The sequence below is a fragment of the Podarcis erhardii genome (assembly GCF_964252035.2).
Source record: "Podarcis erhardii genome assembly, chromosome: 11".
Classification (NCBI taxonomy): domain Eukaryota; kingdom Metazoa; phylum Chordata; class Lepidosauria; order Squamata; family Lacertidae; genus Podarcis; species Podarcis erhardii.
In genome coordinates this window covers 12085949-12099428 of record NC_138501.1, presented here as the reverse complement: position 1 = coordinate 12099428, position 13480 = coordinate 12085949, and the positions used below count along the sequence as shown (strand labels likewise).

At 44.9% G+C, this 13480-nt stretch overlaps 1 long non-coding RNA gene across 1 annotated transcript; it reads right to left on the bottom strand.

The window, feature by feature from the left end:
* Window positions 1–595: 595 nt before the first annotated feature.
* Window positions 596–13451, bottom strand: LOC309352231. Its single transcript, XR_014161173.1, has 3 exons — window positions 13386–13451; window positions 11388–11485; window positions 596–1085 (listed from the first exon to the last, which is right to left on the bottom strand). It is a non-coding gene; the product is annotated as an uncharacterized lncRNA (long non-coding RNA).
* Between the last annotated feature and the right edge of the window lie 29 nt (window positions 13452–13480).

Below are 13480 nucleotides of genomic sequence, written 5' to 3'. Positions count from 1 at the left end.
TAAGAAGATTAATGACAGGTTTGTCCAAAGTTGTGAGCACAGCATACAGTTTCTCTTTCTTTCTTTCTTTCTTTCTTTTCCTTCCTTCCTTCCTTTATAATTTTCAGTTTTATACATTTCAATAATTTTACAATCATTTTGACATTTCAAAACTTGACTTTCTCCCCCCCCCCCTTCTGCGGTTCCTTAAATTTATTTCTTATATTTTCTGCATATTCCAAATTAACTTAATTTTGCTCATTTATTCATCTACTTTAAATATATACTCTTATAAAACTACAGGTTATTACAGCAATCCTGCCAATGTTCTTATCTGTTTACAGTTTATTTGTAAATATCAATAAACCATTTCCATTCCTTTTTTAAAAGTTTGTTACCTTGATTTCTTCCTCCCCCCCCCCCCCGGTATGTTTTGCCATTTCTGTATATTCCATAAGTTTTTGTATCCATTCTTCTTTTGCTGGGACTTCTTCTTCTTTCCATTTTGGGGCAAGTAACATTTTTGTAGCTATAATCGCATACATGAATAAATTTCTATAGTTTGCATAGTTCTGTCCCTATAATTCCTAAAACAAAGACTACTGGGTTTTTTTTTTTACAAACATTGTTTTAAACATCTTCTTCAATTCATTATATATCATTTCCGTGTAAGCTTTAACAAGACCACCACATATAATAAAAAGAACCTTCTTTCTCTTTACATTTCCAACACTTATTTGATTTTGATTTATACATTTTTGCCAAGTTGCTCGGTGTTAGGTCCCATCGATATAACATACAGCATACAGTTTCTACTGGATATATAAATATTAGTGTGCTTGTTTGTGTGTATGTCAGCACCTTGCATGAGCCTGCTCTTCCACAATCCATAATCATGGATATGTTGTCTGAATAAGGCTGTGGAAACACCATACATTCAAAACACATGAGATCCCCCTAAGAATCCTGGGAACTATAGATAGTGGTGTAGCATGGGTTGCCAGTGTCCGGGACCGTGCAGACGTGGGGGGAAGGGGGAGAAATGGACGGAGTATTCATGCACATTCAACTGCCAAATGGCATCTAGGTCACCCAGGAGATTGCAGCTGCAAAGATAAGAAAAGAAGAGTCATTCTATTGTCTGGAGAGGTCACTTCCTGGTTTGCATGGAAGCTGTTTTCAACCGAGCCCAGTGATGGAAGCGCACAGAGGCAGCACCGGGTGTCTAATTTTTTCACCCCAAACAATTTTGCACCCAGGGAACTGCCGCTGTGGACCCCACACTATGCCACTGGTACTAGGAATTATAGCCTTGTGAGGTGTAAACAACAGTTCTCATCATTCTTTGGAGAAAGCCATGTACTTTAAAGGTATTGTGTTCATGCAACCTAAGGCTACTATCTTGCTAAAGAAAGAGAGAAACATTTCAAGATAAATTGGAGACAATGCATAGCTTGCATTAGGTGGCCAACTCCCAAGAGACTATGATCTACTCACAGAGTTACAAGCTGGCAGTGATCTACCCCATTTTGGGGGGTTCAGGTGAAAGTTGTTGAGGTTTTTTTTAGGAATGAAAGCCCTGTTTTTAGGGGTTCAGGTCAAGGTGGTTGAGTTTTTTGGGGGGAGCCAGTGATCTAGCACAGACGTCCAGTGATCTATCGGTAGATCACAATACACCTGTTGGGCATGCCATATATTTAATTTATCAATGCCAATGTAAGAGTTTCTCTTTTTTTAAAAGCATTTATTAATTTTCCAATAAGAACATCTAATTAACATATCAAATCAAATCAAATCGAAATTAAAAAAGTCCAGTTGTCTTCCAAATTGTAATAATTTTTGTTTTGGCTTCCCACGGTCTGAATTCCGAAGTGCTTTCAACATCATAGTCCTGCTTCTCATCATCATCAATGTTTTTCGTAATTCCATATCGCGATTTTTTCCTAATGCCAATGTAAGATTTTCACGCCAAAAATTCTTAGGAACACACAATGCAAGACCAAAGCACAGAAACACCCTTTGCTGGTTTCATCCCTGCGGAAATCAGTTTGGTTTGGCACCAGAGCTTCCTAGCCAGCTTGACAATTCTATCACATTTGTTACGAGTTCCAGATTACTCTTGACACACTCATCTGAATTTAAGTCTGGGGATCAGATTGCTTTTGCTGGCCCTGGCCCAGGTGCACATTTAGTGGAAGGTGCGAAAGAGATTTCATATGCCCAAAACCGTACACATGTCGCCTTCATCTGCACCATTGGGGAATCTTTGCAGGGTTCCTGATCACACGATTGCAGTCTGTGCAGGCACAATTTGAACATACGGAGACCCTTTCCCAACTTTGGCCAGATGTGCGCGCAAGGCAGCAACGGACACAAGTGGATGCAATGCTGCCCGCCTCCTGTAGGCACATTCAAATGTGGGTTGGGGTAAGCTACTCATTAACATCCAAGCTCCAGGAGTACAAAGTCATTCTGGCTTGTTAATAATCATGGGTAATGCTGTGAAAGTCAAATCTGGGGTATCTGGGATGGTGTCCTCAATCACTAGTGCTTGGAAGTGTCCAGGGATGATTTCTTTAAAGAAAAAAAAAATCAGACATCTTTATTGAAAGTTCAAAAAGTACATAATTAAGTGGGTCCAAAAAATGATTGATTATGCCGAATTAGATAGCCTATCCGAAAAACTAAAGAACAAACCAAGGAAAGAATTCATTTCAAAATGGGAAGTATTTAAAATATATTTGAAAATTAATAATACTGACTTAAAATCCGTAGAGGCTTTTGAATAATTCCAGCAACATCGTTCATCAGTTATGAGATTTAACATATTTTGGTGTGATTTGAGATAACAGTAACAACATGTATTAGCAGTAAAGAATGGTAATTCGAATTATGGAGTAAATGGGAAGTCAGGTTTAAAAAGAAGAGACCTTTACAGTTTAAGAATTATGAATTTTTTATTAATTCTTTATGTATGGCATGACTGATGGTACTTTCTCTATGGTTTACTTTGTGCTTTTTTGTTGTGTGTTGAGCAAAAAACAAACAAACAAACTAAGTACATAATTACGGTATATGTGCACTAAACATAAGGAAAGAATAAAGGGGACCCCTGACCATTAGATCCAGTTGTGACCGACTCTGGAGTTGCTTCCAGGTCATGTGGCCAGCATGACTAAGCCGCTTCTGGCGAACCAGAGCAGTGCACGGAAACGCCGTTTACCTTACCGCCAGAGTGGTACCTATTTATCTACTTGCACTTTGACGTGCTTTCGAACTACTAGATTGGCAGCAGCAGGGACCGAGCAACGGGAGCTCACCCCATCACGGGGATTCGAACTGCCGACCTTCTGATCGGCAAGTCCTAGGCTCTGTGGTTTAACCCACAGTGCCACCCACGTCCCTCTGCACTAAACATGGTGAGACGTAAATAAAAGAGAGAGATAAGAAACAGCACACGTGTAGAAGGGAAAATAAAGGAGGGAGAAAAACTGTATACTTTACAAAGGTATTACTGTACTTCACCAGATCTTAATCTATTATAGTGTTTGTAAGAATGGATTCCAAATATCATTGAATTTGTCCATGGCAAGTCTGTGTTTATATGCAAGTTGTTCCTATGTTGAGAGTTTGTATAAGTCTTCAATCCAATCGCAGAAGGGAGACGCATTTTTATTTTTCCAGTTCATCAGTATCAGTCTTTTTGCTGTGGTAAGGGCACTGAGAGTCCATTCTTATTGTCCTTTTGTGAGGTTCCATGTGCTGGGTATATAATTCAAGAGGGTATATAATTTAGAATTAAGGTTACCAGATTTTTTTCAATGAATCCGGGGGCACTTTTCAACTTCAGTAGGAATGATAGGATTTTGTCAGGGGACTGATCTGTAAATCTGGGGACTGTCCCTGGGAAACGGGGACGTCTGGTAACCTTAATTTAGAATATCCTGGGACGATTTCCTAAGTGTTATTCCAGGGGGACTTCCTGATGAATGGCAGCCATAGCCATTGTGTGAGTGCTGGGAAGACCGCTCCCTCTCCTGCCAACTCCATCCGGCCTAGGGGGCGGGGCCTGCACTACCACTACAGTTTAGAGGTCTGAGCAGCTACCGGCAGCAATGGACACAATGGTTTTAAATGTTTTAATCGCTTTTAATTTGCAGCACTTTAAATGGTGGTTGTTGTTTTTTATAATATTATATTATTTCATTATTTTATTTTTGCTTGGGGTGGGATAAGCATTTAGTCAGGGCTATTGTTTCTTGCTTTGTTTTGTTTTGTTTTGTTCTGTTTTGTTTTATTATTATTATTACTCTGTTAAATTATTATATAGTTTGTATTTTGCCTTTTAAGGGGAAGGGTCATGGCTGCCTGGGAGTGGGCCTCAGCCAATAGATTGGGTGGGGCAGGTTCCACAGGGGGAGATGTATTGGGACACCCGATCTCAGTGATCACGGGCAGGAGGAGGAGTTATGCTAAGACCAGACCATGTCATTACCGAGGAGGCAGGTTTAGTCGTTGTTTGAGCACTATCCCTGCCTCCAGGTCTGGTCCTGACCGGATGAATACTAGAATCAGCAAGGGAAACCCACATGACCTGAAAGTGTTGCTGTGCAATGCCAGGTCAATGATGAATAAAACCACTGCCATCCACGACCTGATTGTGGATGGAGGATCTGATCTGGCATGTGTGACAGAGACCTGGTTGGATGAAGCAGATGGGCCTGTCCTTGCCACTGCTTGCCCACCAGGTTTCTCTTACGCACAGCAACCCAGGTCATGTGGGCGGGGAGGGGGGGTTGCAGTGATCTTTAGGAAGTCATTAGTCTGCACCAGGCGTCCTATTGGGAAGATCCAGTTTTCTGAGTGCATGTTCTGGAAGATGGGCAATAGGGGCAGTACAGGATTCCTACTGGTGTACCGACCTCCCCGCTGCACCAAGGATTCCCTGCCCGAGCTGCTTCAGGTCGTGGCGGATATGCTCCTGGAGACACCTAGCTTGGTTGTCCTGGGGGATTTTAACATCCATGCCGACACGACCTTACAAGGGGCCGCTCGGGACTTCGTGGAAAGCATGGCCTCCATGGGGCTGTCCCTGAATAAGTCTGGCCCAACTCATAGCCATGGACATGCCTTAGACTTGGTGTTTACCTCTACGGATGTTGGTGATCTGACATTAACTAAAAGCGAAACAAAAGAAGTGCCATGGTCAGATCACTTCCTGGTGCAACTGGACTTCTCCGCAACCCTTCCCCTCCGCAGGGAGGTGGGACCGATTCGGATGGTCCGCCCCCGCCACTTAATGGATCCAATTGGCTTCCAGAGAGTGGTAGGGGATGCTTTATCCCAAGTTGATGGCCTTTCAGCTGATTCCCTGGTGGCACGCTGGAATGCGGAGTTAACCAGGGCTATTGACTGTCTGGCTCCGAAGCGCCCTCTCCGATTGCATGGAGCCCGGACAGCCCCGTGGTTTTCCCCAGAGCTGAGGGTGATGAAACAATCGTTGAGACGGCTAGAGCGCTGGTGGCGGAAAACTCATTCTGAATCAGACCGGACATGGGTTAGAGCTCAACGTCGAGCCTACCAAGTGGCAATGGCGACGGCGAAGAGGGCCTTCTTCGCCGCCTCCATTGCATCTGCAGAAAACAGCAGGAGGAGACTTTTTCAGGTGGTTCGCAATCTATCAGAACCACCTGTACCACCGGGGCCTGGTAGGGACCCCAAGATCTCCTGCAATGCTTTTGCAAAGTTTTTTGCAGATAAAATCGCTCAGATTCAGAAGGAGGTAGACTCCACTGTGGGAGCAGGGCCAGGGCGGGAGAGTGCTAGAGTTCTGTCTGGTCCTGTTACATGGGATCAATTCCAATCTGTTACCTCCGAGGATGTGGACAGGCTGCTTGGACGAGTGAAACCGACCACCTGTCTCCTGGATCCTTGCCCATCCTGGCTGATAAAAGCGAGCCGGGAAGGGCTGGGCGATGGGCTCTGCGGGGTGGTGAATGCTTCCCTCTGTGAGGGAGCCTTCCCAGACCCGCTGAAAGAGGCGGTCATTAAACCGCTTCTTAAAAAAACATCTTTAGACCCGGCCAATTTGGCCAACTATCACCCAGTCTCAAATCTGCTATTCTTGGGCAAGGTGATTGAGCGGGTGGTTGCTGAACAACTCCAAACACGCCTGGAGGAAATGGACCATTTGGATCCCTTCCAATCGGGATTCAGGCCTCACCATGGGACTGAAACTGCCTTGGTCGCGCTGGTTGATGATCTCCGGCGGGCTAGGGACAAAGGTGAGAGCTGTTTCCTAGTTCTGCTGGATCTCTCAGCGGCCTTTGACACCATCGACCATAACATCCTTCTGAACCGTCTAGAGGGGCTGGGAGCTGGGGGCACTGTCATACAGTGGTTCTGCTCCTTCCTCCTGGGCTGTGTCCAGAAAGTGGTGGTGGGGGGTGAGTGTTCAGACCCCTGGGCTCTCACTTGTGGGGTGCCTCAGGGTTCTGTCCTCTCCCCCATGCTTTTTAATATCTATATGAAGCCGCTGGGAGAGATCATCAGGGGGTTTGGGCTGGGTGTTCATCAGTATGCAGATGACACCCAGCTCTACCTCTCCTTTAAATCAGAACCAGTGAAGGTGGTGAAGGTCCTGTGTGAGTGCCTGGAGGCGGTTGGAGGTTGGATGGCGGCTAACAGATTGAGGTTGAATCCTGACAAGACAGAAGTACTGTTTTGGGGGGACAGGAGGCAGGCAGGTGTGGAGGATTCCCTGGTCCTGAATGGGGTAACTGTGCCCCTGAAGGACCAGGTGCGCAGCCTGGGAGTCATTTTGGACGCACAGCTGTCCATGGAGGCGCAGATTAACTCTGTGTCCAGGGCAGCTGTCTACCAGCTCCACCTGGTACGCAGGCTAAGACCCTACCTCCCCGCGGACTGTCTCGCCAGAGTGGTGCATGCTCTAGTTATCTCACGCTTGGACTACTGCAACGCGCTCTACGGGGGGCTACCTTTGAAGGTGACCCGGAAACTGCAATTAATCCAGAATGCGGCAGCTAGACTGGTGACTGGGAGTGGCTGCCGGGACCACATAACACCGGTTCTGAGAGATCTGCATTGGCTCCCAGTACGTTTCCGAGCACGATTCAAAGTGTTGGTGCTGACCTTTAAAGCCCTAAACGGCCTCGGTCCTGTATACCTGAAGGAGCGTCTCCACCCCCATCGTTCAGCCCGGACACTGAGATCCAGCGCCGAGGGCCTTCTGGCAGTTCCCTCATTGCGAGAAGTGAGGCTACAGGGAACCAGACAGAGGGCCTTCTCGGTAGTGGCGCCCGCCCTGTGGAACGCCCTCCCATCAGATGTCAAAGAGATAAAGAATTACCTGACGTTCAGAAGACATCTTAAGGCAGCCCTGTTCAGGGAAGTTTTTAATATGTAATGCTGTACTGTTTTTAACACTGACTGGGAGCCACCCAGAGTGGCTGGGGAAACTCAGCCAGATGGGCGGGGTATAAATAATAAATTATTATTATTATTATTATATAGCTTTCAGCAGTGGTGGGCTTTGGGCTTTCAAATTTCAGCTGTGTTCTGTGTGATGCTAAAATTTGACATTGTGCTTGTGTCGCCCCCTGTGGCACCACGGCCGAGTGCAGCTGAACCAGTCATGCTACCCTAAAACTGCCTCTGCTTCCAGCAAATGATTATCTGACCACTATTGCAGTTTAAAAGCCAATCTCTTTGCTTTCCCCGCCATAGCTGGCTTATAAACAAATGTTATTAAATGAGTTTGCGCTTTAAAAATTATTCCACACATCTAGCGTCATTAGACAAATTGCTTTCCTTACTCTGGTGGTCAAGGGCGAAAGAAAGCCAAACATTTAGGTGCAAATTCAAAAGCACTTAATTACTGCAGTTCAGCGCTGCAAACCTTTGTTCGTCTTGAGTTTGTAATTCCCAGAGAATTACATGGCTAAATGATTTGTGAGGTTTAAAGGTTTGTAAATTCAGGGTGGACCAATGAAAAGCAAACATACAACTTTAATAACCAGACACAATTCGCCACTGCCATGTTAAATGTTAAAAACTACTGACCCTCTGGTGACTCAATATCAGTGTTGCCCACCACATTTAGGAGGTGATTTTTTTTGTAAATTTCTCCTATAAGGGGTCTTAAAAAAATATGTTTCTGGGTCTGAGGAATTCATATCTGCTATTACGGTATATTTGTGATTGGACAGTATTTAGCTTGGTAAGTCAATGCTTGGGGAAGAAGCACATAAACTGCTTTTGGAAAACCAAAGAATTTTAATTTTACCTTCTGAAAATGTCAGGTAATGCTAAATAATTATAATAATAAATATATTAATATATAAGTGCAAGTACTTTGCAATCATTTTTAATGATTTCTATGCACATTTTACTTACCAAGCAACATTAAATTATATCGATTTATACCAATTTAACTAAAATACATTTTGAATTCCCAAGTCATGATACAACAACTTTTTAGCACCCATCATTTTTGGAATTTGAAAGTTGAAAAATTCAGCACACATGAATTCAGCAGGTGACCAGAGGCTGAGGTAAAATAGGAGTTTGGTTAAAGGAGGGCTGAACACCAAATCTCTACCCCCGAATAATGCCTCATTTTACTCTTTTTAGTTTTTGCCTCTGCCAGAGAAAAAACTAAACTGCAAACGAACCAGCAGATTCATCAACTAAAGCTTGAGCTGTTTAAATTGGTGATGGCCAATATTAACCAGCACTTTGTGTGTTGGGGTGCTGTTGCTACTTTGCAACTTAGTGTCATCAGTCTGGATGCTCTCTTATATGTATATTTTGTAGGTATCACAAATCCACCATATGTCCCCTGTGCTTTCTTATCCAAAAGGAAATTTCTCACGCTTGGGGAAGTGGAGAGCGCATATCAATAGATACAGGCTTTCCTTTTTCATTCTGTGCAGTTATTGTGCAATGTTTGATGTTTCTTCACACTCAGCAGCCCAGTAAACAAGTATTGCCTCATGTACACTGGGTTCAGTTACAATGTAACCATCAATTTATTTCGGCTTGCTACTAGTAAATATACATTAAGAGTACAAACAGTACCCATTTGGCTTTAGCAGTGTTCCAGATGTGGACTGATGCTATGCTTAATCCTATTAACAACTGTTAGACTAGGTCAATTTGCAGTTGGCTGTATGCAAGGAATGCTATTCCTAGCCGTACATCTTCTTATTCCGTAATGCTAGGAATCATTTTCGTTAGGGGATTGCCTGAGAAAGTTGGTTACCTTCAGTCATTTTAATACCAGTGTCTTGCCTACGGTAATGGACTGGATGAGAGCCTATAAACTGAAGCTCAATCCAGATAAGACAGAGACACTGTTGGTGGGTGGTTCCCTAGACCAGATGGCTAGGAGGTTGCGTGCTCTTGATGGGGTTACATTTCCTCTGAAGGAGAAGGTTCGTAGCTTGGGGGTCCTCCTGGATCCTTTGCTGTCGCTCGAGGCTCAGGTGGCCTCAGTGGCCCAGAGTGCCTTCCATCGGCTTCGGCTGGTGGCCCAGCTATGCCCCTATCTGGACAGGGATAGCCTAACTACAGTTGTCAATGCTCTGGTAACCTCAAAATTAGATTACTACAATGCGCTATACGTAGGGCTGCCTCTGAAGATGGTTTGGAAACTTCAGCTAATGCAGAATTCAGCTGCCAGGTTGCTCACCGGTGCAAGACGGTTTGAGCATATTACACAGATCCTGCACTGCCTACCAATTAGTTTCTGGGCCCAATTCAAAGTGCTGGCTTTGACCTATAAAGCCTTAAACGGCTCAGGGCCGCAATACCTCAAGGACCGCCTCTTTCCATATGAACCTACCTGGACCCTGAGACCATCTTCTGAGACTCTCTTTCATGTGCCTCCTCCTCCAGAGGTCCACAGGGTGGCAACACGAGAACGGGGCCTTCTCTGCAGTGGCTCCCCGTCTGTGGAATGTTCGCCCCCAGGGAAGTCCACCTGGCACCTTCATGATACACTTTTAGGCGCCAGGCAAAAATGTTCCTTTTTAACCAGGCCTTTGGTTGTCCTGATCGACATCCTATGCCCTTTTAAAATGTGTTTCTTGGGGGGGGGGCTATTGGATGGTTTTATTTTTATTATGTATTCTGTGGTTTTTTTATCTTGATTTTATTTTGTGAATGGTCCTGAGACCCCAGGGTATATAAATTCAATAAATACCACCACCACTACTAATACACTAAATATTTGAGACACAATACATCTGTGACATAAATCCATAATGTTCTCTAGTTATAAATATTGGTATCATCTCAGCATATAATTTTCATGAAGAGACTTGAAAGTAAATGCGACATGGTATATACAATGCTACATTTGTATGAAGCTTCAGTATGATTTCCATTAGATTATAACATCCTTTCACAGTTTTGCTGGTTTCTGTTAGGCTACATCTTTTCTATCCTTCTTTAGCAGAACTAAATTTAAGATCCGGCAGGCACCACAGGAACATCAGATTATTTATTTATTTATCTAATTTTACTGCCAAACAATGTGCTCCTGTTGAAAGTCAGTCAAGGGATGCTTTTGCAGCCTTCTGACTAGTCCTGGAGGTGATGGTTCTAGGGGCAAACGTTGGCTGCAGCAAAAGGAATTGTAGATCTGCAGCCACCATTTTCATAGGTAAAGTTAAAGTTAAAGGACCCCTGGATGGTTAAGTCCAGTCAAAGGCGATTATGGGGTTATGGCGTTCATCTCACTTTCAGGCCAAGGGAGCTGGCATTTGTCCACAGACAGCTTTCTGGGTCATGTGTCCGGCATGACTAAACCACTTCTGGCACAACAGAACACTGTGATGGAAACCTGAGCACGCAGAAATGCCATTTACCTTCCTGCCATGGTGGTACCTCTTTATCTACTTGCACCGGTGTGCTTTAGAACTGCTAGGTTGGCAGGAGCTGGGACAGAGCAACAGGAGCTCACTCTTTCGTGGGGATTCAAACTGCCGACCTTCTGAGCAGCAAGCCCAAGAGGCTCAGTGGTTTAGACCACAGTGCCACCCACGTCATAGCAGCTGGTGGGAGGAACATTAGGCTGGGAGAGAGGAAGAAGATGGCGTACTTCCCCTGCCATGCAGAGTCACCATCAGTTAGTCCTAATGAGCTGGTCTAACCATGTTTTTTATAAGGCATTAGTGGCAAGGCTGCTTTATGCTAAATTAGAGAAAAGAAACGAAACCCTTTGCTTAAAATAATGACTTTTCCCCAGTGCAATGCTGTTTAAGAGGTTGAATGGCTTGACTGGTGTCAGCTAAACCTATGCGTCCAACATACGGTAATTAAATACTAAACATCATTTGGGATTGATTTGCACTAGTAACTGAGAATGCTGAAGTTTCACATACCGGTTCCAATCCCTCGTCTACACAATTCTTAGTAATTCATGGGAGTGATTCACATGCCAGATCCCATGATGGAAGTTAGTGCCTTCATGAGTCATTCTCTAAACACAAAGATGTACAAAAGCATCACTCAAAATAGATTTGCAGTTAACTTAATACACAATATTTGTGGGTCCAAAAGGGGCTGTCTGTTCCTGCTCATTCAATATGTAGTCCCTTTCAGATTGCCACAACCAACCCTTCAACTCCAACTGCCATGCTTTCCTTAATGTTCTGGGGTTGTATTGAACTTTTGCGAGCCATGTCCCAGTGGGAGTGGGGAAGCCCCAAGACTGGGCGGAGGAATCTTGCATTGCTCATGCAAGCAAGGCTCCAAGTATGGGGTGTTTTTTGCTTTATGACATTTTTCAAAATGGAAAGTTAACAGAAATGCAGGCCTAGATGTCACCATCCTATTTTGTAGATTATCTTTTTGCATTTTAGTGAATGATTCACTGTACAACCATAGCAGATTAGGGTTTCATCTGCCCATTTTTTTTTAAGGGAGAAAAAAAGGATCCTATCACAAAATTAACAATATGCATTGATTTCCTAGCTCAGTGATGTGATAATGTTTTCATTCTGCAAATGTAATGGCTGTGTTGCGAGAAATTAGGTCAGTGGAACTTAAATTAGCAGAATCCTTCATCCTTGTAGTTCACTGAGTAAAGACGCTAGGTCTACTCTCATGCATACATTATAGGCTTTTTCGCCTGTAGCATAAAATGCCAGCTGACATAACAGCAGGAAACACACCAAGCAGTCTATCTCAGTAGGCTTCTTTGGTAACCAAAGGTAAACCTAATTCACTGGCAGATTACCCATCTGCCCTGCCTTGGTGGCAAATATGCATTGATAATGACAAGCCATGCATTGCAGCATCTTGCGCAATATAATTTCTTACTTGCAATATAATTTCTCTCTTGTGCTTACAGACACATACTCCAATATTCTAGGTAATGACATTTGGGTTCCTTTTTAAACTTAGTTTAGATGTTAAACAGAAGGATCAGAAAATAAAACAAAAGCTCCATTTGTTCTCGCTTTGGTTGATTGCTTCTGGAGCTAACATTTTTCTTTCACACGATGGGAAGAAAACGATGGTGGAATTTTAGACTCTGGACTGAATAGTTCTACAGAAAATGCCCCTTTAGATGGCAACTGTATGTATTACCAGCCCTGAGAACTGCCTTGTTTTGCAAGCCAATATCTATTCCTGCCCATTTACTTTTTCCTCCCTGAGCTCTGGAAACGCAAAGCATAATTCTCTCCCCCCCCCCCCCCACGGGCATCTCTTTCCCCTCCCTCCGCCGCCGCTTTTCGCAATTCCGTTCCCAACATCTCGCGGCTGAAACACTTGGCGATCTTCTGAAATAGTCGGAAATACTTGGCGATCACATATTTCTACGCGCGCGCGTTGGCAGCGAGTTCAGCGACTCCCTCGCGCGGACGTTCAAGGAGCGCAGCAGCCGCCGGGGCTTTCCTTTTATGTTGCAATCGGGGTGGGTGGCTCCGATCCACCGGCGTCCTGCAATGCGACCCACAACCCTGCCCAGCGCGTTGCAGCGCCAGCCTGGGAGCCCAGCGACAAGCAGTAGGCCGGGTCTCCACCTTCACTCCAGCCTCTCCGGCTCTCCATTGGGCCATTACGTAAATGCCAGCAGCTTTCTCCTTTCTCCCTCCTCCTCCTCCTCTCTCTCACCCCTCCCCACCCCCCCAGTTTCGCCTAGTTATGCAATACCCAGCAGCAGCGCGCACATCCACTGTAACGCACACACAAACACATAGAAGGAGGGGAAGCGTCCGAGGAGAGAGCGAGAGGAAGAAAGGGCGGAGCAGGGAAGGGGGTTCACTTCGAGTCTGGCCCTGCCCTTGTCCCTCCCCCCCCCACTCCGGGCGCATCCATTGGCCGTTCCCGGGAAAGCGGAGAGCTCCGATTGGGGACCGGCAGCCGCCACTCACCGCCCAAGCTGGCATGAGGAGTGTGCGTTGTGAGGAGCGTACAGTATTGACCTACTAACACAGATCTCTCTCCAGCGGCGTCGGCTGCGTCGTCG